The 26,135-nt window shown below is 44.8% G+C and overlaps 1 protein-coding gene and 1 long non-coding RNA gene across 2 annotated transcripts in view; one reads left to right on the top strand and one right to left on the bottom strand.

Annotated features, from left to right (window-relative positions):
* Positions 1 to 26,135, top strand: part of AKAP12 (A-kinase anchoring protein 12) — a 127,576-nt gene that overhangs the window by 37,933 nt on the left and 63,508 nt on the right. The window lies entirely within an intron of this gene.
* Positions 9,457 to 26,135, bottom strand: part of LOC142759990 (uncharacterized) — a 66,085-nt gene continuing 49,406 nt past the window's right edge. The window contains exons 2-3 of the long non-coding RNA XR_012883225.1: positions 16,875 to 16,948; positions 9,457 to 9,710 (exon numbers count right to left, since the gene is read on the bottom strand). This is a non-coding gene — a long non-coding RNA (uncharacterized LOC142759990). The remainder of the gene's footprint in view (positions 9,711 to 16,874; positions 16,949 to 26,135) is intronic.

Here is a 26,135-nt window from a genome sequence, read left to right as displayed (position 1 = left end):
GTGTTATACCTGTACTGTGACATCACTGTGTTCCCTGTACTGTGACTATTTTGTACTGTGACATCACTATATTTAGTATCCCTGTACTGTGACATCACTTTGTTCCCTGTACTGTGACTACACTGTGTTTACTACCTCTGTAATGTAACTTCATTATGTTTATTATCCATGTGGTGTAATACTATTATGTGCATTTTCAGCGGTACAAATACATGAGGCGCAGAGGTTGCTGTTGCTCCAGTATATTTCATACAGAGAGATGTACAGCTTGTGGAGAACACATTAATATGTTCAAATCACATGCAATGCCAAATTAAACTTATTTGTCTTTTCAAATGTAAACTTTCTGCTCGCTAGGTAAAATCTCAATAAATTCCTCCCTGTAGCATCTGGTATTTCATTTTTTTAAGTATGCAGCATTTGGTCACAATTCCAGCATAGTAATCCAGTCTAGTCTGTTTCTGCTGCTCATCCATTTTACATTGTACCTATAACTTACTCAAATAACTGTCACCCACTTAAGGAATGTGGCTTCATCTTCAATGATTCAGTTTCGCACTGAGGATCTAATTGTAAAGTGTCGTTCCTAAAATGATTGCCCTAAAAGGAGGCACAAGATAGGGGGAAGAACTTCTCAACCAGTAACGTAGAGGAATGTTTACTCTGAATAATTCTAGTGAAATATTTCAGTGCCTCATGCAGTGCTAGGGAGGCACCCAGGGGGAATGGAGTAAAGATAGAGTGAAATACTAATCTTATTTTGCTACAGGCTCCATTTGAGATATCCCTATTCTGGCCCATTGCTGTACTTGGAATCCTCGTCAGTCTCTGAGCTTAAGGTGTACAATTGTAATTAGAAAAATAGTGCATCTTCCTGGATACTAGATTCTATATAATTGAATATAGCAAATATGGATGGTGCAATTTGCAAATATCTTAAGTAGTATAAATAAACGACCGTATTTTTCAGAATGAATCTTGCTAAAAACTCCCTGCTTCTTATAGTTGGCAGTCAAGGGACCCGGCTACGCCAGACCCCCTGAACACTTCCTTAATTAATCCCTTCCCGACCCATGACGTGCCGGCACGTCATGGAGCAGGGGGGTGATGTTTGGAGCGGGCTCACGCGCTGCAGGTGTCAGCTGTGTTTTACAGCTGAAACGCTGCTGTAAAGAAGAGGCCGTACTGAAAGAAGAAAAAAGGAATAAGGGAAGGCCTCCATGACTAAAATAGATGGGAGGGACACAGAGTTGGCTGGCCTATGAGAGGAAAGGGGGGGGGGACAGCAGGAGGGCTTGAGTGAGAAGGGGTGGGGATTGAAGGGGATGTACCTGTTTCCTGTTTGTGCTCTCCCTCTCTTCGCCAGGACACAGAAGCAGGAACATGTTTGTTACCCCTGCTGCGTCTGATGAGGAGGCTATGGAGCTGTTGCGGGCCGCGGCAGCCTCTCAGGGTCCTGGATGGCTCGGAGCACGAGTAGCGACGCTGCTGCAGGGACAATCGGGCGCTCCGGTCCAGGAGCGAGCAGAGTCGGCTGGAGCAAGCGGGGAGCGCTCTGTCATGCCGGTGGTCGCGGGGCTGCTGGAGCAGGCCGAGGTACAGGACCGGCGTACCAGGGGGTCGGGCAGGAGAAGAGGAGAGCCCGTTTCCCCCATGACTCAGGCCAGGGCTGGCACTCCCGGCGTGACGCGCAGCACGAGGCGCTCGCGCCCGCCCGCAAGGCTGAGTCCTGAAGACATCCCGCGGGCGCGGCGGCGCAAGAGGAGCCCATCAGTGGACCCTGCAGGCCAGACACCAGGGCGGCCTGCCGCTGCTCTTTCGTCTGGTCCTGGGAGGAATCCCAAAACGCGGCAGCGCCCGGCGGCAGCGGCGAGGAGGACGCGGCCTTCACTTCCGGTCACATCCTCTCCTTCTTCAGCACGTGGCGGAAGGGCAACGGCGACCCTGCATGGTGATGTGCCAGCCAGAGGGTCGGCTCATGGTGTCGTCGAGGTGGAAACGACCAGAGGTCGCAGGATGAGGTCGGTGGTTGGAGTGCCAGGGACGGAACAGCTTGGAGCTGGTTCAGCGGGACGGATGAGGCATGAACTGGACCTCGGCCAATTGGATGATGCGATGTCACCCCCCCTTTACTCAGACGAAAATCGGAATTCCCCGTGCACACATTGCCAATGCGGACAGCGCCAGAGGGAGTCCGGAGCATTGGAGGACGGTGAGCGGCGGGCCTCTCCACGTGGACATGGGGGTCCGGCTGACGGGTTCACAGCCCCTGGGCAGCCTGGTGAGTTGACACCTACGTTACCATTTCCAGCTTTATTGATGTCGGGTATCGGTGTAGAGGGTGTCGAGGCGGTGGGCGTCGCGGCGTAGTCGGGGGTCCCGTCGCTACAGGCGGGTGCGGGGGATAGTTTGGCGGAGTTAGTGGGATGTTTAAAAGTGTTAGTGGGGCGGCTAGGTGGTTCCCCTTCCCAAGAATCGTCAGGTGTGGCGCCGGCCGCGGTGTGGGGGGGCAGTGTTGGAAGCGCTCCGGTTCGTCAAAACGGTGGGGGGTTGAATGCCGGGGCAGCGGTGGCAGTGGCGGCGGCGGTTCAAACAGACTCGCCAAAGGAGGTTGATAGGGTGCGTCTTGATGATCGTGCGCGCGGGGAGGTTTATGTTTGTTATGAGGGCCCGTTAGGGGCGCATTTAAAGCAGGAGGTAAAGGAAAGGATTTGGAAGGACGAGTATGTGGAGATTTTTTCCTTGCTTCCGCTGGAGAAGTTTAATTTAGATAAGGTGAAGCGGGATGAAACAAAAAAGGATGAGGAAGAAAAGAGACGGTACAGGTTGATTCCAAAAACGTTCGTCAATTGGATGCAGGCTTTTGCAATTTTGGCGAGCGTTATTGGGGAAAAGGCGCCAGATAATTGTTCCGGCTTGTTTTGTTATTTGGATGCGGTGGGGGAGGCGCATCGGGTTTATGGGGGCCAGGCCTGGCTTCGTTACGATGAGCAGTTTCGGCAGAGGAAAGCGGTGCGGCCGAATATACGGTGGGACCATAAGGACATAGCCTTATGGTTGAAAGTGACGGCACTTTATAAGCAGGGGCAGTCCTTTCCCGGGAGCGGGAATGCAGCAGGAACTTCCGGCGGGGGTAGTCAGGCCTCAGGTTCAAAAGTTGGGACGTGTTGGCAGTTCAATGAGGGGCAGTGCAAATTTGGAGCGACGTGTAAATTCAAGCATGCGTGTTCACATTGCAGCGGGCAGTCACATGGAGCGTCTAAATGTTTTAAGAAGGGTAAACGACAAGGGGGAGCCAGCGGTGCGTCTGGTTATGGGGGAGACTCCGGTGAAACTCATAAAGATGGCCCCCTTTCTAAGTAGGTACCCCAATAAGGAGGGGGCGCGGTTGATTAGTTTAGGTTTTGGTTACGGTTTCGTTATTCCGCCCCCTTTGCATGAGGTCCCTTTCACGCAGCGCAACCTTAAGTCGGCATATCAGCATGCGGGGGTAGTCTCGGAAAAAATCCGGAAGGAGATTGATCTGGGCAGAATGGCGGGCCCCTTTAGCACGATCCCAGTTCCAGGTTTGGTGGTGTCACCGTTAGGGGTGGTTCCAAAACGAGAAGGTAACAAATTCCGGCTTATTCAGCATTTGTCCTTCCCGAAGGGGGCGTCGGTTAACGATGGCATTGACCAGGATATCTGTTCTGTGGTCCACACGTCGTTTGATGCGGCGGTAGCGTTGGTACGTGGTTACGGAAGAGGGGCTCTGATGGCAAAAACTGATATTCAAGCGGCGTTTCGTTTGTTGCCGGTTCATCCGGACAGCCAGAGGTTGTTGGGATGTTATTGGGAAGGGGATTATTACATTGATCGATGCCTTCCCATGGGTTGTTCGTTGTCGTGCGCGTACTTTGAGGTGTTTAGTTCTTTTTTGGAATGGGTAGTCAGGGAGGTCGCGGGGGTGGAATCAGTTATTCACTATCTCGACGATTTCTTGTGCGTTGGCCCGTCGTGTTCGGGGGTTTGCGCAAATTTGTTGGAGACGGTCAATTGGGTGTCAAGGGAGTTCGGTGTACCCTTGGCTGTGGAAAAAACTGAGGGTCCGGTGACGACCATTTGTTTTTTGGGAATTACTATCGACTCCGTAGCAATGGAGTGCAGATTTCCGGAGGATAAGTTGGGGGATTTGCGGTTGGTAGTGGAGCGAGCGTGTCGGATTAGGAAAATTACGCTACGTGAATTGCAGTCCTTATTGGGGAAGTTGAATTTTGCCTGCCGCATCATGCCGATGGGCAGGGTTTTTTGTCGGCGGTTGGCAGCGGCGACGGCGGGGGTTCGGGAACCCCATCATTTCATTCGTCTGGCTGCAGAGCACAGGGAAGATTTACAGGTCTGGCTCCATTTTCTGGCACAGTATAATGGGCGCTCTCTTTGGATGTCCCGGGCGTTAGATAGCTTCGATTTGGAATTGTTCACTGACGCGTCTGGGGCGGTGGGGTTCGGGGCGTTCTTTAAAGGTCAATGGTGCGCGGGAAAATGGCCGGTTGCATGGGTGGAGGCGGGACTGACGCGTAACTTGGCCCTACTCGAACTGTTTCCCATCGTGGTGGCGGTCACCATTTGGGGAGACAGGTTCCGGGACAAAAAAGTGCGTTTTCATTGCGACAATTTGGGGGTGGTGATGGCTATAAATAATACTTCGGCGTCGTCCCCTCCAGTGGTTCGCTTGTTGCGTCAGTTGGTGCTTTCCTGTTTGAGTTTAAATGCATGGGTGGTGGCGGTGCATGTTCCCGGGGTAGAGAATTGTATTGCTGACGCGCTTTCTCGCTCGCAGTGGGATCGTTTCCGGCAGCTGGTCCCGGACGCGGAGTTAACAGGGGTGGACTGTCCCAGTCATCTGTGGGAGCTGGTATCCAGGCGGCAGGTGCATTGATTAAACGTTCACTGGCCAGTGCGACGTGGTCGTCGTATGCGGCTGGATGGAGGCAATGGGAGGAGTGGGTGAGATCTTTGGGAGATGTGTGCTCGGATGATGATAGGATGGTGGCCTTGCTGCTTTGGTTGGGGGATGCGTTCGCCCGGGGTTGCACGGTCGCTAAGGTTAATCGCTTCGTGGCGGCCATTGCTTTCGGTTGTAAGTTACGGGGGTTGGCAGATATCACGAAGCGGTTTTTGGTGGGCCAGGCATTGAAAGGGCTGAGACGGGGTGTAGTCATGAGGGATAAGAGGCGTCCCGTGTCATTTCAATTGTTGTGTTCCCTGGAGGTGGTGGTGCGGCAGGTGTGTCGTTCAGAGTATGAGAGCAAGCTTTTCCGGTTGGCTTTTGCGTTAGCCTTTTTTGGAGCTTTTCGGGTAGGGGAATTGGTTTCCCCCAGTTCGGTGAGAGCGGGGGGCTTGTTGCAGGATAATGTCGATTTGTATGAAGACAGGGTGGAGATAGTGTTGCGAAGGTCCAAAACGGACCAAGGAGGGGCAGGACGTCGAGTGGTTTTGCTGGCGGTCCCAAAGAATCCGGTTTGTCCAGTGTTGTGTGTCAAGGAGTACTTGGCGGGTTTAGATCTCTCAGACGGGCCGTTGCTGCGGCACGAGGATGGCTCGTTTCTGTCGCGGTATCAGTTTATTTCGGTTTTCAGAAAGTGTCTGGTGGCTAGCGGGGTGCAGGCAGAGCAATACTCGTCTCATTCTTTCCGTATAGGGGCAGCGACGGAGGCGGTGAGATGGGGTTTAGATGATGCAGGTGTGCAGCGGATAGGGCGTTGGGAGTCGGCGCGTTTCCGTTCTTATGTGCGCTTGAACATGTTGTGATATATTGATGTATAGCATGTTCCGGGTGCGTGCGTTTCCGCCTGAGTATTAATGGTACGCGGCAGCAAGAGGTGGTGCGTGTATGTTCTTCATTTGTTTTGCAGGCCGTGACTCATGCATGGTGTGGATTATGGGACATTCTTTTGTGTACTGGGGTGCCCTTCGCGCGGATGTACGGCCGGACGGTCGACAGCTCAGGATTCCGCGGGACGCGGCGGTTGTGAGGTGGATGGGTATACGGGGAATGACATGGAACAGGGTATTGCCCGAGTTTCACAATTTTGTACTGCTTGACAGGGCGCCGGAGGTACTGGTGTTGCATGTGGGAGGCAACGATTTGGGTATACGCCCTTTCCGGGAGTTGGTACGGGACGTCAAGCATGATTTGCTCTGCTTATGGGCAACTTATCCTAAATTGGTGACGGTGTGGTCTGAGATGGTCCCTAGGAAGAACTGGCGGATGGCCCGTTCTGTGGGAAAAATTAACAAGGCTCGCATTAAGGCTAATAGGGCCATATCGAGCTTCGTGACGCGTAATGGTGGGGTTGCGGTGCGCCACTGGGATCTGGAGGCTGGGACAGGCAGCTATTGGAGAGAGGACGGTGTGCACCTCAATGAGGTGGGGATGGATATGTGGAGTCTGGCTTTGACCGATGGAATTGAGCGAGCGGTGGGAGTGTGGAGGAGCTCGCAGGCGTGAGGTGGTCAAGGCCTGTTTCGCTTTGGCGGGGGGGGAGTCCTTGAAGTAGGTCGTAAAAAGTGGTGGGGGGGAATGCATCACGGGATGCACCCCCAATTTGTCGGCTTCTTAGGGTGTTACCCCTTTTGAAAGCTGGGTTATATATATTTATATATATATGGTGGTCATCTGCAAAAAGGTAATTTGGTGCTCCTGGGCCGGGTTACGGCTGGGGGTAAGGTATTTGTGGGCAGATGGCCAAAATTAAGTATCGGTGGCTTCAAGGACTTGCCCCTGTCATTCTGGTTGGTTTATAATGTTATGACCCTGATAGGGTCGCAGTGGGTTATTTGTTGTTATGATGTATCCCCTTTTTTGGGGATTCAAAAATTATGGTATTTAAAGTTATTGTTATTTAAATAATAAACGGCTGCTGTGGCCATTAAAATCCAACTCTGTTTCAGTGTCTGCTTTGGGAGGGTAGATTTACATAAGGGGAGAAGCGACTCGACTTATTTGAGTCATGGGCAGGAACAGCGATTGTGCTGTTCCTGGCCGTTTAACTAATTAAATGTTGCAGTCAATTGCGACCGCAGCATTTATAGGGGTTGTCCCATGAAGGAAAATTTATGACCTATCCACAGGATATGTGTTAAATATCAGATAGATGCGGGTCCCTCCTCTGGGACCCGCACCAATCTCTAGAACGGGGCCCCCTAAACTTTTTCTGCTCTCACGGCCACTTAATGATTACACGGTCGAGTTACGGAACAGCGCAGCTCGATGAACTACGCTGTTTCCGTAACTCCCATAGAACTGAATACTAGTTACGGAAACAGCGTAGCTCACATGCTACACTGCTGCTGTAACTGCCATTCACTACTATGGGAGTTACGGAAACAGCATAGCTCAGCGAGATACGCTGTTTCCGTAACTCGACCGTGTAATCATTAAGTCTGCCTCTGCTAAGCCAAGCCTCTGGCAGGGCTTGGCAGAAGCCTGTAAAAATTACAGGCTATTGACAGTGTATTGTACCAGCAATCTAAGGAGTTACTAGGGGAAATAATAAAATGTGTAAAAAATAAAAGTTAGATTCATTTTCAGGAGTGTAAAATAAAATGTAAAATATTAAAAGTGAAAAAAAACAACCCTTTTCCCATTTTTCGCCAAGCACAATGTAAAAAAAAAATACATGAAAAAAATTGGTATCGCTGCATCCGTACAAGTCCGAACTATTACAATATATCATTATTTAGCTTGCATTGTTAACAGCGTAAAAATAATTTTTAAAACACCAGAATTGTTTTGTTTTTTTTGGCCACCTTAGTTCTAAAAAAAATGAAATAAAAAGTGATCAAAAAATCATATGTATCAAAAAAATGGTGCGAATAAGAACTACAGCTCGTCCCACAAAAAATAAGTTCTCAAACCGCTCAATCGATGAAAAAATATAAAAGTTATGGCTCTCAGAATGTGGTGAAACAGAACAAACTTTTTTTTATCTAATAGTTTTTTCTTTGTAAAAGTAATAAAATATGAAATAATCTTTTCCTATTTTCTGTTGTCTAAAACGTGGGTCCGTCTTATAGTCTGAAAAATACGGTATATAATAAAAGTGATATCCTGGGCAAAAGCTAAAAATTCAGCTTTTGCCTGAAGTGGAGGCACCCACTGCAGCCCCAAAGTCTCACATAAATGGTCCTTACCATTCGAGGGATCCACAGATGTTTTCTGGCAGGCTCCGCTCCTGGGTAGGGTTGTCATGACCAGTCCAGGAACCTGTATAGGGTAAGGCCCAATGTAGAATATACACGTTCACTTTCAAGAAGTAATTTCCTGTACATGATCCTGGGTTTGTACAGGCAGGCCGCAGGAGTGACCTGCCAGAAGAAAGACACTTGTATATCCTATGATCACCGAAGACCTCATAGGTAAGACTTTGATTAGGGAGCGGGGTGTCTCCGCTCCAGGTAATAGCTGTGTTTTCAGCTTTTGCCCGGAGTATCACTTTATTTAATTTAACCCTTTCACGGCTGCTGGTAAGGAAGACCGGGGGAAAGTAAAATGACTTTATGTACACATTTAGTAGGCTGGGTGCACAATGATAACTCATTGAATTAAGGTAACACAGTAGTCATTTGGAAATTAAGTGATAAAGTATAACCCATCATAAAATCACGAAAACAAACTTCTCTCTTCTGCATTGATAAACTCAGCTCTGCCACATCTGTTCCTGTAAGGGCACATTAAGACATGGCGGAATTGCTGTTGAATTCTGCTGCGGACAGTCTGCAGTGGAAATCTGCAGCAGCCGTTTTCTAAATTTGTTTCTATACATTTTTTGGAAATTTTGTTCAGATGTTGCGGAAAATAACTGTGCGGAATTTAGGCTGTGGTGCAGAATTTCCCATCCGCAGCATGCACATTACATTTCGGAGAAGAAGCGGAATTTCACTGCAAATTTCAGCCTTTGCAATGCTAAAACTGAAATCTGCGGCAAGTCCGCTATGATATCCGCAACGTCTGAATTACTTGTCAAATATGCAAATGTTGCTGCAGATTCCTTGCGAATCTGCAGCAACATTTGCAGCGGAAAAATTCGATGTACCATGTAATTTATTTTTGCAGCGTGTATATAGAAAAAAGCGATTTTCGTCTTTGTTTCTTTTGTACGATTTACGGAACAGACAGCCTGGTCCTTTCTAGGTCCCCAGGACTGACTGCAGAGGGCTTCCCCAGTCTCTGATTGCATTATCGGGTTTGCAGTGATGCGATCAAAGATGGTTTTCCCCTTGGATCATGCCACGGTCATGGACCGCATTGATCAAAGGGTTTAACTGCTGATTAAGATCAACTAAAGGAAATATAAATGTTACAAAGTCTGCTAGTAAATCAAAACTCAGGATGCGTAATATGTAAAAAAAACGATTTGGGTATATTTGCCATATATACACTCAAACTTTTATGGACGGATTAACAATTTAATCTCTAGAAGACTGTCAATGGAAAATGTTTACGTTCTTTTGTATTCATAGGGACTTATATGTACAGTTTTTGTCAGGTTGAATGGCACAGTGTAAAGTTCATCGATACTATTACATCAGGTGCAAACATTAGCCTTATCAGTGTCCTATACATTAGATCATGGCAGCTCTTTGCCTTAGGTCTGCTTATTGGGTTATTTATGGACATCATATAACATGTTGTAGATAAGGTCTTCTTGATGTTTCCGACGAATGGCCTGAGGAAAAAAAGAGGTTCATGAGTTTGGAAATTAGAAAGTTAACAGTACAAAAAATAAAGTTGTAGATTTACGTAAAGTAGAAGCTGAACGCACATTTGGTTTTCTTATGGTATCTAATGCCCACCTAAAAAGTCAAATGTGACTGCAGTTAAAACGCTGATATTTCACTTCACCTATGTAAAAAGAGGGATAGTAATCGCTTCCACTCATGAGTGCTCATAAAGATATTGAGCGCAGACAGATGTAACTTCCTATCTAAGGCCCCATGCACATGACCGTATATTTCATCTGTAATTATGGACCGTAATTACGGCCCCCTTCATTTCTATTGGCCACGGACACCTTTCAGTATTTTTACAGATGGGTGTCCGTGCTGAAAAAATTATAGAACCTGTCCTATTCTTGTCCGTAATTATGGCACGGACTCTCGCATAGAAGTCTATGGGCCCTTCCGTAAATACGGATGGCTACGGATGTGCATCTGTAAACCATCCGTATTTACAGAAGCGTTGATATGCAACATGTTGGTGACATTTGCAGCCTCCCTCTTGTTTTACGGATCCGTATATACGGATGAAATACGGATGCAATATGGACCGTATTTACGGACACCCTTCCGTAAAGATGGATGAATTACGGATAACTATGGATCCGTATATATGGGCAGTATTTCAGGAGAGATGAAAATATGGTCGTGTGCATGGGGTCTTAGGCTCCATGCACACGACCATGTCCGTAATTACGACCCGCAATTACTGACACGGACAGCCGGCCGTATTTACGGCTGTGATTCTATTATGAAGTATTGTCTACGGACATCTTTTTAGTACTAAAGTACTTAACCCATTGCAGCCTTGATTAGTATAAGGGCTTATTTAGACGAACGTGTAATATGTCCGTGCAACGCGCGTCATTTTCACGCGCCTCGCACGGACTTATGTTAGTCTATGTGGCCGTGCAGACTGTCCGTGAGTTTCACGCAGTGTGTGTCCGCTGCGTAAAACTCACGACATGTCCTATATTTGTGCATTGTTCATTGTTGTGCACTCCTCGATTCTGCTTCTATATATGTAATAGATCGAGATAGGAGAGCAGGATTCTCCTCCACTTTGTATGCAGTGAATGGAAAACATGTTAGCAATTAGGCTCCGGCCACTAGCTCAGACACAACTGAGAATTAGGGCTTGTTTACACGAACGTGTATTACGTCCGTGCAACGCGCGTGATTTTCACGCGTGTTGTACGGACCTATGTTAGTCTATGGGGCAGTGCAGACAGTCCGTGAGTTTTGCGCAGCGTGAGTCCGCTGCGAAAAACTCTCGACATGTCCTATATTTGTGCGTTGTTCGCGCATCACGCACCCATTGAAGTCAATGGGTGAGTGAAAACTACGCATGTCACACGGAAGCAGTTCCGTGGGACAAGCGTGATTCGCGCAACAGCAATGAAACGGATGAATGAAAACAGAAAAGCACCACGTGCTTTTCTGTTTACAAACATCCAAACGGAGTGTCATAATGATGGCGGCTGTGCGAAAATCACGCAGCCGCGCATCATATGGTGATGACACACGCAGCTGTTAAGTGCCTTTTGCGCACGCAAAACGCTGCGTTTTTTGCGTGCGCAAAACGCACGCGCTCGTGTAAACCAGGCCTTAGAGATAGAGCCTGCGGAGGGGAAAACTGCTAAATAATGCAGAATACAAGTCACATAATGGCCAGAAACAGTGTTTTTCCTCATGCACACACATATGACAGCTTATTCTGAAAGGTCACCTGAAAGTTAGGTACACGTTAATAATATACAAGCCATAATTAGAATAACATGCAAGCCACAATGGGGTATGTCAGCAGCAGCTAAACTGCTTGAGGATGGTTTCAACATTAAGGGTATGTTCACACTAAATTTTTTTGCAGGCAGAAAATTCTGCCTCAAAATTCCATTTGGAATTTTCAGGCGGATTTTGATCTGCCTGCATGCCGTTTGCCGCGTTTTTCGCTGCGTTTGTCGCCCGTGGCCATTGAGTGCCGATCGGCAAAAACGCTGCGAAACACGCTTTCTCTGCCTCCCAATGATGTCAATGGGAGGTCAGAGACATAAACGCCTGAAGATAGGGCATGTAGCTTCTTTTTTCCCGCAAGACAGTTTTTCCGCTCGCTGGAAAAAAACGCCTCTGCTTCCCATTGAAATCAATGGGAGGCATTTTTGGCCGTTTTTCGGCGGATTTTCCGACGGGGTTTCCGCGTCAAAAAACGTGTAAAAAAACCCAGAGTTAACTGACCCTAAAAATAAATTTGAAAAATAGAGTAAGACAATAAGAAAAAATAATAAAACAATGGCAAAGTTACAAAGATGTTTTCTTTTACATTTGCTGATATAGTCAATGGATTCAGAGTATTTGTCAAAGAAATCAATGACCAATGTCAAAGTTTCAGTGTCAAACCAGATTTATTTTGCAGGTGGACACTAAAACATCTCAGAGCAGTTCTAAGAGAATTAACTAGAAATAATTCTTCAATTCTTGAGTGGTCCACTCATTCACCAGATCTCAGTTTAAACATTTGTTAGGTAAAGGTAACCATCTGATGTCTTGATCCTTCATTCACCTAATGATCAAGCGCAAACAACCCAAAATCCATGGAAACAAACAAACGTATAAATTGTCATTTAATTATGCTTTTCATTAAATATAAAAAAAAAAAAAAAATTACTAGTCAAAGATAACTTAGGGTGCCCATAACCAATACAACCGTGGCCAAGTAGTGTGCCGCATGCAGTTTTACCACAAGTTGCTGTGGTTTTGCAAAGCAATTTTGACAGTGTGGCTAGTTCAGGCGAATCACTTTGAAACCATTGCAAAACCGTAATGCAACACCACTGCAATTTGCGGTAAGACGGATGTTACGACCACGCGGCCACTATACCTTATGTATGTGTAATGGATCTGCCAGGCACTACGTCTGTGGAGACTCCCAGGGTTAATCAGTCGACACCTGAGGCCAGACCTCTTAGACTGACACCGGCTCCCACCAATCAGGGTGGCAGGCTCAGGAGTGGGAGAGCCTATCACGGCCTGGTCAGTCAGAGTTAGCTCCGCCCCCTGTCCATTTATACCTGCAGTTTTCTCTTCCTCATTGCTTGTTATTCTTTTGGATTCCTGGCCCCACTGCTGCTTGCTCCAGCCTGCTTCTGCCGTGCTTCTGCCTTGCTGCAGTTCCCCTTGTCTTGCTTTGCTTTGCCCCTGGCTTGCTTCTGTCTCCGTGCCCGCTCGGGTTACTCACTTCGTCCTGGTCCTGACTGTTCGTTCGCCGCTCCGTTTCCTCGTGGCGTTCCGTGGCTACTGCCCCTTCCCTTGCGTGTTCCCTGTTTGTTTTCCTGTGCACTTAGACAGCGTAGGGACCGCCGCCCAGTTGTACCTCGTCGCCTAGGGCGGGTCGTTGCAAGTAGGCAGGGACAGGGCGGTGGGTAGATTAGGGCTCACTTTCCCTTCAAATCCTTCCTGCCATCACAGAATAACAAGCCATGAGGAAGAGAAAACTGCAGGTATAAATGGACAGGGGGCGGAGCTAACTCTGACTGACCAGGCCGTGATAGGCTCTCCCACTCCTGAGCCTGCCACCCTGATTGGTGGGAGCCGGTGTCAGTCTAAGAGGTCTGGCCTCAGGTGTCGACTGATTAACCCTGGGAGTCTCCACAGACGTAGTGCCTGGCAGATCCATTACAGTATGGGTATCCTTATTCATATTGCTTGCATCCAGTTTACTCCATTTTGGTAAAGACAAATCAGGTAGCCCTGATTTAGGGAACCTATGAAAGAATATTTTTTCCAGTTCTTACTATTTTGTTCACAGAAAATTGGTATTATGGCATCGAAATCCACAGACACCGCCCCCCCCCCCTCATTAACTCAATGGTTGAACTTATTTCATTCTTATTTCCCGCTTCACACAATTATGTATATGAATCGTAAATGCCGGGAAAACTTTGAGAAAATTTGGTTTCCTTGGCTGGACAACCCAGCTTTTTTTTGGAGGGGGGCAGGTGTGTATGTATGATATGAGTGTGGTATGTACGAGTCAATAGCTCCTGGCAATCTCTATATACTCTTTTGTGCTGTTAACTATGTAGGTATTGCTCATATCTTGACTTTTAATGAATCTGTTGATGTTCTAACTGTGGTCTTACTAGACTTTCAGTCTTGTTTGTTATTCATTTAAAAATGAAAAGTTTAGAAAGAAAAAAAAAAAAGTTAATTAAGTGCATAGCTAGCATACCACAGACATCTCACACCTGTTTGTGTATTCTGCCAACATTTTAGCCACAATTCATTACTTCATAATAGTTTTTTTTTTATTATTAAATTTGCCTTCCCAGCTAAGTGGATAAACTAGAATTACTTCTTTTCTATTGTTACTACAATAAATTCTACGTGTCAACAGAGCAGATTTGATTTATTCCTTTGATTAACATAGTTTTTCGCAGGTTTCAGGTTATTTCTATGAGTATTCTTTATTTAATTCTTAGATCACCTCTGTAGTTCGCATTTGTCCAACGTAGCCATATGATGTGCCATCAGTAGGAACGCTCTGTCAACACTGAGCCAAAAATCATTGATGGCGCAAGGTTTTTATGGACACATGCCCCATCCCTTTGTATAGGCCACGCACCCCCAAAACATCCCCCAAACTAATGCCCGATTAGTGCATATGACACCTTCATCAGTCTTCAAAATTAATTGAGACCCGAGATTACAGGCTCCAAAAATTATTTAGATCCCAAATATCAGAACCCAGTTATTGGACCCCCAAAATTAATCCATACCCTAGACTTCAGACTCCCCCAAAAACATGTATAAGCTGGAGGAGGGAAGAACACAGTGCCGTCAGGGGCTTCTCCAGAAGTGGAATTCCCAGCCAGAGCGTCAGCAGCGCTCTGGGGGGATTCCGCTCCTAGACAGGAGCTCCCTCTAGGAGCGGAATCACCGTCAAGAGCGTCTGCAATGCTCTGGCCGGGGATTCCACTCCTGGAGGAGCCATGACGGCAGCGTCAGCACCCGGCGGCCAAGTGGGCCCCGGTGCTTACCCGGGTATGAGAAAGAAGCAGAGCTTATTCATTGTAAGAATTATGTTGCCAAAGTTATTTAATCTGCCAGGGGGCTAAGGGTGTAGAGATTGCGGTGGAACCTGGGCACTGAAGCCTGAGGGGATCCAAAATTCTCTGTACTCGATCTTAGGAGATCAGATTTTGCATTGAGCAACATGAGTTTCAAATTACACCTTTGGCCCAGATTGCTTTATCCAATATGCAATTCAACGTAAGCTTCAGACAGGGCCGGCCTTGAGAGTGCACAGGGCGCTGCACCCTGCCAGAATGTAGGAGGCATCACTGGGTTCTGCCTCTGCTCTGTCCTCTGCACACACACGGAGGAAACAAGAGCCGAGGCAGAGGAGAGGAGGAAGCTCCGCCCACAGCCCATCCCTGCAAGAAGCCTGTGAGCCTGTCAGCAAGGAAGGATGGTAAGTGCCTATGTGTGTCTCTGTGTGTATATGTGTCTGTGTACATATGTCTCTGTGTTTGTATGTGTATATGTTCCAGTATGTGTGTGTGTATATGTATGTCTGCATGTGTATATATGTCTCTGTGTAAGTGTGTGTGTGTATATATATATATATATATATATATATACATACATCCATCCACTGCAATACCTGCACTCAGAGAGTTATCACTCTGTTATCTGTGGTGTTACATAGGACTGCAGGTAACATTTACTGCATTATCTGCACTGTGTGTATATGTGCCTGTGTGGGTATATATGGGTCTGTATGTGAATGTGTCTTTATGTATATTTGTGCCTTTTATGTATTTGTATATGTTCCTGTCTGTGAATTTATGTTCCTGTGTGTGTGTCTGTATATCTAAATATTTGCCTTTATGTATGTACTGTATATGTTCCAGTATGTGCGTGTCTATATATGTGGTTCATATTTGGTTGGGAGAGGGCAGCAACATTGATTCCCACACAGGGCGCCATCCAACCTAAGGCCGGCCCTGGCTTCATATTCTCTCTATAGAAGTGCTATATGAATCAAAACTGGATTATCTAGTTGTGTGCATTTCAGTTAACTGTAGAGGTGAAGCTAGTAATAAGCAGTGCATTGTTTGATTTATACCTGGGTTTGATAGCACTGGATTAAGATTTACGCTGATCCAGAAGCATCAGTAAATCATTCTGAAAAGCTTCAAGATGTAGCTCAGCTGGACATTATCTCAGAGCCAATGGACATTTGGCATGCAAAGACAATTTTCTTTCTATCCCAAGTGTGTACTTTTTTATTTCTACAATATGTCTGATCTGAAAATTCATTACCATTGAAATATTTTAATAGCTGTGTTCAAAGCATTAACTGACATTGCTGCAAACATATGCAACTATTCATGGATAAAGGCATATTGCAAACGCTCAAACGTTAGATGAGTATTCATTTTCCATAGCCGAATTCGATGTTTATTTTTTTTTTAAATCCATTACAGAAATCCAAGGCTGAATACAAAGCAGATTGACCACCAGATCTGCATGATGATTAGTCGTATTGTAATTCAATGGTTTTCATAGGTTCTCAGTACACATCACGTTTACACCGCATTTTTTCCCCTACGTCTAGATTGTATGTTGAGTAAGCTCCCTACGTCCAGCCTAGACGTGCCCATAGAACCATTAGCCCGAAGGAATCCAAATGAGTGTCCTGTTGGCCTCCGTTCGTATACCTTTTTTTTCTTGTGGCATGGAATAATTTGGTAGACAGACATCCATTTAACGTATACACCATGAGTGCTTCAATAGCTTTTTATAATGTATTTGTTAAACGGATACCATAATAGTCTATGGGCTATGAATACCTGTGACGAACCCGTATATGTCATGAAAGGAGGCATGAGAGTTCATGACGTATCTGGTAAACAGATACCATTGTGGTCTATAAGTGACGGATTCCACTGTTAGGCGTCAGTCATAGTCTACGTTTAATGGTTTTCCAGGATTATCTGTTAAACATAGGTTGCAAAAAACTTGATGTGAACATAGACTAACATGTATATTTTATTGTTATTTTCAAATTGTTTAACAAAGAGAAATGATAATATAATCTTGCAGTAACTCACGCTCAGATTTTCTGGCTCAGCTTTCTGATCTGTATTAGGACTTTCTTAGTTGCAGGTTATAAGTTGCGGTGTCTCTGTCAAGGACATTGCAGTTGTTAGTAAAGTTTAGGAATCAAAAGATTGTGTATTGTATTTTACTCAACTTTGCTTTCTGCAGTTAAGCCACTACAGTGTATAAGGTCAAGCCTCATGGGTAAAACAACAAAGTTCACCGATTAGACTGGATAACTAAAAAGTAGCAACCAACACTTGGTGGATAAACATCAAACTGCCGCGTTATAAATGTAATGCTGTCGCTGCTGTAGTCCTAGCCTTATAGTCTACTGCATGTGTTTACATGCAGATATTTGGCAAGGCTATCCAGGTGAATGTTCTGGTTTATTGTATTTTAAAGTTTAGTTTAAACAATCTTGGCAATCCTCTTCATCAAAGAACAATGTTCGTGCCAGTTTCTTCAAAGACTGTCAAGCTGAATTTTTTTTTATACTAGGTACATTATAAAATAGTAATGGCAATGGCAAGTGACAATGGAAGTGATCAATACAATTATACCTTTTTCTCTTCAAAAACTTTTACACAGTAATACACTATTGTGCGAGAGACCCATGTGAGGTTTGTCATTACCTGTATACTCCTACTATTAAAAACTATAAAAGCACCACAAGTCTGCTATTTCATGCAGAGGTATTGTATAGACCATGACCCATTTGTAAATCCTGGGGTTTGGATATTAGTCCTTTGTTGAAGGGCAGTTTTGAGGCCTAGACTGTCAATCCATTCTGTAGCGCCGGCGGCCACTGGTCTCACTCACCCCCTCAGCCGCCAACCTCGTTGTTCTCTGGACTGGTGTCTCCCTGCTCTGTGATACCGGCACACTCTGCTCTCTCCACTGCTCTGTGCCCACAGGGTGCGCGTGTGCTCTCACCCCTGTTCTTAAAGGGCCAGCGTGTGCACCAGGAATATTGACCCCAACCTATCCCAGCACACCCTGGACTTTAGAAGGAACTCTGCCAAATTCCTCATTGCCTGAGCAATGTTGTGTCTTACCCAGTATTTGCATGCAAAGGTTCCCTAGCTGTATCCTGTATTCTGTATTCCCATATCCAGTATCTGGGTCCGGTGTCCAAGCCAAGTCTAGTGTCCGAGATGACTTCACTATTCTAGTCCAGTGTCCATGTCAAGCCAAGTGTCTTGTGTCCGTAGCAAGTCAAGTGTCCAGTGTTCGTGTCAAGTGTCCGATATGACATCAGTGATGAAGTTCAGTGTCCGTGTCAAGTAAAGTTTCCGAGACGACTTTAATGTTCAATTCCAGTGTCAAGTCGAGTGTCCGAGACGACTTCAGTGTTCAAGTCCAGTGTCCCTGTCAAGTCGAGTATCCGGGACTACTTCAGTGTTCAAGTCCGGTTATCCAGTACAAGCCTGCTTCAGATAGTCCGGCAAAAGCCTGCTTCCGGTAGTCCAGGTACAAGCCAGCTACCCAGGTACTCTCGCATTAGTGTCTATCATAGTGTAATGACAGGGTAGGGAGACAGACAGGTGAGCCCTAATCTACCCGCCACTCAGTCCCTGCCTACTTGCAACGACCTGTCCTAAGCGAACCTGTGTCTGGCAAATCCTTTACACATAGACTTTCCGTTTGACCAGCTGCTACTCCGCTACGACCACATACCCCACGTACCTAATATCCCCCTTTTTTTCCTATACTGCTACACTCAATTGCTGTATCTCCACTTTGTTCTATTGCCACTTATGCTTCATTCAGGCAGGCATATTGTTCCTGTGTTTAACTGTCTGTGTTTTGAATGCAACACCCAGACTACCCGCAGATGAACTGAACCAAACTTATAACACCATAGGAATCCTTATGATGCTTTAAGTTCAGTTCAGTAGAACATTGTGGAGTCCAGTAATACGGATAGTTAAACACAAGTACAATATGCATATCTGGATGAGGCCTTAATTTCAATAAATAATAAAATAAATGTAAAGTTGCTCAAACAAAGACAGGTTGGCAAAAATAGGCTACATAGGCTTGGAGTAGATCTTATTAATGCATCTAAATTAATACATGGTCAATACAATGAATTGAAAGGTATTCTTTACAAGAATTGTACAATGGAGAGTGGGACATAATTTGGGTGGGGAGGAGAGACGTTTCTATCATCACTATAAGAAAGGGTTCTTGAAAGTAAGAGTAGTCAAACTTTGGAATTCCCTAAAATAAGAGATAGTGATGTCAAAAGCAACATCATAACTCAGTAAATAAGTAGACATTTATAAAATAATGGAATCGAAAGTTATATGAGCGAGGCATGGAGTTTTTACCCCAGTGAGAACTTACAGCCAGGAAGAGTCCTCCTCCCCATAAGGCAAAATAGTCCACAATTGCCCAAAGGGTTTGCCAGGTCTAAGGGAAGTTGAATTTGATAGACTTATTTCAACCTCTGTAACTGTGCAGCAAAAATTGTAGAAATGGTTCAGACCTGATTAATCAAACATATCCAGCCATAAAACTATGAGTTCCATTTGATCTTTGCATACTGCAGTGATCAATAGGTGGCCGCCTTATTTTTAAGGCTCTTATCCTATGTCACCGATTTGCAGTTGTTTAAACAGCAGATGTCTGTCAGTGGCAGCTGTTATTTGCCAAACACTTTTATGGCAATCACTGCTGTCTGGGACAACATGCCTCAAATATTTACACATGACATAGCACCTGCAGTTGGTTTGTGAAGGTTACAGAGTGGGTTAATTGGCAAGTTTAAAGAGCAAATGATGTAATGTTTAGATAGTAAAGCAGGGACTTACAGGTAGAATGAAAGAGTAAGCTGCTGATATTACTGATCAGCCACAGACTTTCTGAGTATTGGTCTTCGGCAGATTTTCTTGCAACCTGGATCTTAGAAAATCATTGTTTTATCGGTAGTTCAGTAAATAACTAGACCCCTTTAAGCAGCTGCTCCTCTGTATAGCTGTCAGTCACCCACAAAGCTACATAGTCTGATACTTGGAATGGTGTCACCATGTACAGCATTAACTATATGGTATTTTAGGTCATTTTAAAATATTTTGATCATGGAATACATAAATGCACGGTTATAGTCTTCATTCCTATTGACCGCTAAATCATTTTAGGCCATTGTGGCCAGTGTTTTGGCAGACTGTTATACAGGAGTGAGCAATAGATCTCCATAGTAAGCACATTCCAACATCAACTAAATATCTATTAAAAAAACAGTTTAGATATTAAAATAACAGAATTGAACAGTTGCAAATATTTCCCATCTGAACAGACTAATGATACTAGTACTAATTTTATATTACCATATTCATACAACTTTACCCAATAGTGCCCATTTAATGACGCAATAAATCGCTAACCAGTGGGCAAGAAGAAGATTTTTAAGAGATGTGCCCAAAATATTCTTGTTAGTATTATCTAAATATTTTCCATCAAGTTGAATCTCTTGATGGATACAATGGCATGTACCGACCATAAGATGTCCTAATGTAAAGGGGCCTGTCCCAATTATAGGTTTCAATAAAGAGTAAATTCACCATTAAAGAGGAATGCCAACCTCACCTATTTCTAGATCAAGGGGCTGTGGTGCTTGTTAAAAAGCCTGTCCTTTTTAGCACTTATTGGAGTTTTCTATAAGGCATCAAGCAAACAGCAAATATGTCTGCACAGAACCTGTACGGCTCACATTAATTATTCATAGTCACTCCGTATAGCGCAGTTTTGTACCTCCGTAAGCAACCATATCCAATCATTGCTAATAGAGGAAAATAACTTCATAATACACTATTTTATGGAACATTTCACAGATTTATTTCCATAAAAAAATTAGATGTTTTTGAAGGTATGGGCCAATATATTTATTTTGCCTTACTAGAAATATGTACAGCATGGATCCATAATACAGCAGTGTGTATTAGAATTAATACTTTTGAAATGCCATTTCAAGAGCACTGAGTTATAGGAATATACAACCAGCACCAAAGGAGTTCAGAAATGACAAGTGCTATTTGGTATTCACCAAAATTCACCAGTTAAATGGAACTCTAACCGCACTTATTCCTGAAAGAGTTTGTGCTGCTTAGCAAAGAACGTGCCCCTTTCAGTGTCTGTCGAAGTTTTCTGTTTACTCAGGATTTCAAAACACAGATTATATATGTGTGTATATATATATATATATATATATATATATATATATATATATATATATACAGGGGCGTAACTAGGAAAGACTGGGCCCCATAGCAAACTTTTGACTGGGGCCCCACCTACCCTGGGTGTCACACAACCCCCCCCCTTGTAGATAACGCCATACAACCCCCCTTTTAGATAACGCCATACAGCCCCACTGTAGATAACGCCATACAGCCCCCACTGTAGATAACGCCATACAGCCCCCTCTGTAGATAACGCCATACAGCCCCCTCTGTAGATAACGCCATACAGCCCCCTCTGTAGATAACGCCATACAGCCCCCCTGTATATAACGCCATACAGCCCCAACTGTAGATAACGCCATACAGCCCCCTTTGTAGATAACACCATACAGCCCCCTCTGTAGAGAAGGCCATACAGCCCCCTCTGTAGATAATGCCATACAGCCCCCCTGGCGTTATCTACAAAGGGGGCTGTATGGCGTTATCTACAGTGGGGGCTGTATGGCGTTATATACAGGGGGGGCTGTATGGCGTTATCTACAGTTGGGGCTGTATGGCGTTATATACAGGGGGGCTGTATGGCGTTATCTACAGAGGGGGCTGTATGGCGTTATCTACAGTGGGGGCTGTATGGCGTTATCTACAGTGGGGCTGTATGGCGTTATCTAAAAGGGAGGTTGTATGGCGTTATCTACAAGGGGGGGGTTGTGTGACACCCAGGGTAGGTGGGCCCCAGTCAAAAGTTTGCTATGGGGCCCAGTCTTTCCTAGTTACGCCCCTGTATATATATATATATATATATATATATATATATATATATATATATACACACATATATAATCTGTGTTTTGAAATCCTGAGTAAACAGAAAACTTCGACAGACACTGAAAGGGGCACGTTCTTTGCTAAGCAGCACAAACTCTTTCAGGAATAAGTGCGGTTAGAGTTCCATTTAACTGGTGAATTTTGGTGAATACCAAATAGCACTTGTCATTTCTGAACTCCTTTGGTGCTGGTTGTATATTCCTATAACTCAGTGCTCTTGAAATGGCATTTCAAAAGTATTAATTCTAATACACACTGCTGTATTATGGATCCATGCTGTACATATTTCTAGTAAGGCAAAATAAATATATTGGCCCATGGCATTATCTACAGGGGGGCTGTATGGCGTTATCTACATGGGGGCTGTATGGCGTTATCTACATGGGGGGCTGTATGGCGTTATCTACAGGGGAGACTCTGTATGGCGTTATCTACAGTGGGGGCTGTATGGCGTTATCTACAGGGGGGCTGTATGGCGTTATCTACAGAGGGGGCTGTATGGCGTTCCCTACAGGGGGGGGGCTGTATGGTGTTCCCTACAGGGGGGGGCTGTATGGCTTTCCCTACAGGGGGGGCTGTATGGCATTCTCTACAGGGGGGCTATATGGCGTTCTCTACAGGGGGCTGTATGGCGTTCTCTACAGAGGGGGCTGTATGGCGCGAACGCCATAGAGCCCCCCCCTGTAGAGAACGCCATACAGCCCCCCCTGTAGAGAACGCCATACAGCCCCCCCTGTAGGGAATGCCATACAGCCCCCCCCCTGTAGGGAACGCCATACAGCCCCCCTCCCAAAAAAATGCGACCTGTAGTGTGTCCTACAATAGACATGTATCCCCTATCCCCAGGATAGGGGATACATGTGTGATCGCTGGCAGCGATAAGGAGAACGGGGGACTGAAATATATGTAGATAACAGGAACGTTTGTTTTTTTTCAAAAACGAGAATTTTTGGCCAAGTTATGACCATTTTTATATTTATGCAAATGAGCCTTTCTTATGTACAACTGGGTGTGTTTAAAGTTATGTCCAACTGGGCGTGTATTGTGTTCGTTACATCTGGGCGTTTTTACTTGTTTTACTAGCTGGGCGTTATGAATAGAAGTGTATGATGCTGACGAATCAGCATCATCCACTTCTCTTCGTTAACACCCAGCTTCTGGCAGTGCACAGACACACAGCGTGTCCTCGCGAGATCACGCTGTGACGTCACTCACTTCCTCCCACAGGAACTTCATCGCGTCGGATGAGCGAGAACACGCTGTGTGTCTGTGAACAGCCAGAAGCTGGGTGGTAACGAAGAGAAGTGGATGATGCTGATTCGTCAGCATCATACACTTCTATTCACAACGCCCAGCTAGTAAAACAAGTAAAAACGCCCAGATGTAACGAACACAATACACGCCCAGTTGGACATAACTTTAAACACGCCCAGTTGTACATAAGAAAGGCTCATTTGCATAAATATAAAAATGGTCATAACTTGGCCAAAAATGCTCGTTTTTGAAAAAAACAAACGTTACTGTTATCCACATTGCAGCGCCGATCTGCTGCAATAGGAGATAGGGGTTTGAAAATCTGGTGACAGAGCCTCTTTAAGGCTTTAAACCTAAATACAAAAATAACATTCACAGGCTGACTAAAGGAGTTATGTAGGAAATGTAGGTGAATGAACACTTAGTTTGTCATCTGCGAAGAAAAATACTCTGTACGGCAGCTGACAATGCACAAAATTACTTTGGGGTTAGAATGAATAATTAATGCTAATTACAGCCCTGGAAATGTAATGAGCACCCGACTACGGAAATGAGTTGGATATGTTCCAGGAAGGCACAGAAAAGTTACTTTGTTGTGTGATACTTTTATGTTTTTATTTTTTATTGCTGGAAGTAGTTTAGAGCATATCTCAAGTCAATTAATTCATCTCCCTCATAGATCAAGAATCTCATGGCTTTAAAAAGTAATGAATTATTTTTTATCATTTTGTGGTCAATACAGAGCAGAAAAACGCCAGTGATTTTTATTACATTATAGTCCACTCCTTCGCTATGTACCTAAACTTTAACAGCTAGAGGCATTGTATACTAACAGTCCACCATCTGTGCACTTAAATGTATGTGTAACGTGGGGGTCACCTTGTGATGGGGCGCAGTACAAAACTCTGCTTACTTAATAATATACAGATAGTGGTGTCTCCCTGTCTCCCAATGTGCTGTCATGCTGAACTTTACATTCATTCACACAAGACTGCGGGCCTGTTCATATCAGCGTTGGCTTTCCGTTCCGCGGTTCTGTCGGAGATATCCGTCGGGTGAACCCCGCAACGGAAAGTCAAACTGAAACCACAGCTTCCGTTTCCGTCACCCTTGATATCAATGTTGACGGAAACAGTGATAATGGTTTCCGTTCGTCACCATTCCGGCAGGTTTCCGTTTTAATGACTAAATCAATAGCGGAGTCGACTGACACTAGAACAATGAATCACTATGTAACTTTATTGTCATGAAATAAGTTTCTTGACTCATGCCATTTAATATTAATAATACGTCTATATAATTTATTGCATTTTCTCCCATAGTATTATTTATAAACTCGGTGATATAGTAGAGTTGGGTACATGGTACCGTTCAGGAGGATAGTCCGAAAACTGAGAGTTTGGCAACGTTGATGTAGCATAGTCAGGTATGCAGTATAGAGGATAATCTGAAAGTAATAGTCAGGGATAAAAAGTCACAGATAGATACTAACTAAAGTAATAGTGAAACCAGGTAGGGAAACTAACAACAAGAAGGTGCCTAGCACTCAGACTGGATGGAAGGCCATGCGCTCTATGGAGTCGCTACCCGACAACGCTGCCAACCCTGATTATACATTTATTGTGGCAGCTGCCGGCAGGAAAACATGGCGCTGAATCATGGCAAGGTAAGTAAGTTACAGTTGGTTACACCATTCCTTGTTTGCTTTGAGTCTATCGATAGTAACATTGACCAATGCATTGTTGCATGTTTATTATGGATGACTAATATTGGCAATATAAAAAAAATGATGGTCTTGTTCACATCTGCCTTGTAGCTTACATTCATAATGGAAGCCATAACATTGTGTCGAATTTGTTGCACAACTGATTCAAACAGCGCCAAACAGACCCTATTGACTTATAATTGGGTCCGTCAGGGTTCTCTCAAGGTCTCTGTCCTTTTGATGGCAAAAATAGTGCTGCATGTCAAAAGCGATGGAACTGCTGATGGAGTTGCTGTTTGGACCCCCGGCCGCAGATGCAAACATAGACTAAGAGATACGTTTAGCATACAGTGGTACATCTCTTATGCATATATTAAGTTTTATTTTGAGCAAACTACTACTACCTATACACTTCACCTAGTTGAGGGCAGTCAAATATTGCATAGTATGTATTGACATCATAGCCTAATTTACAAATCTACAATACTAGGCAATGTCTGGAGAAATCTATACACAGGTTTAGTATATGTGTGTTTGACTATGGTAATGGACCTTTCTAGGATATAGTTGAATATGTATGATAGTTGAATGAGTACCAACAAAATCCTATTAAAATGCTAACTGATAAAAGAAGAGGACTGCTACTATTGACAATTGTACCCTTAGGTCACCCACCAAATGTTCAACATTGCCAAAAGCACAGATATTCACAAACCTTTCTAAAATATTATTGATAACATATAATTTATCAGTTAAATATTAAAACTAAATTGTTCATCAGTACATGCATTAAAGAGTACATGGATCTCTTAAGTCATTTATCAAAATGTAAAAAGGCATAAAATGGTATAAACATCAGTCAAAAAGTCCATGTGAACTGACTGTTTCACCAGCTCTAGAAAAGGAAGTGCTGAGATTAGAAATGGCTAATAACCAGGGCCGGCCTTTGGGTGTGCGATCTCTGCCATCGCACAGGATGCATAACTCCATCAGGTGGAAGGGGGTGCTGCACTGGTTCCCTTCTGCTGCTTGTATATCTGAAGAGCTAGTTACGCCGAGAGCAGAGAAGGAGCGCCCAGGTGGAAAGGCAGCTGCAGACTCGTCAGGCCCGGGCGCTCCTTCTCTGCTCTCGGCGTAACTAACGCTGTAGCATCCATAGCGGCTCCTACCGGGCCCACATCATGAGGGGACCCGTGCCGCCTGCCAGCCCAGGCGCTCCCATTTCTGCTGGCACCGCTTGCTGCCGCCATGGCTACTACAGCGGTAGTGACACCACATTCAATAGTATCTGTATCCTTAGG

Source organism: Rhinoderma darwinii, chromosome 4 (assembly GCF_050947455.1).
Source record: "Rhinoderma darwinii isolate aRhiDar2 chromosome 4, aRhiDar2.hap1, whole genome shotgun sequence".
NCBI classification, from domain to species: domain Eukaryota; kingdom Metazoa; phylum Chordata; class Amphibia; order Anura; family Rhinodermatidae; genus Rhinoderma; species Rhinoderma darwinii.
This window is presented reverse-complemented; position numbering and strand designations above follow the sequence as displayed.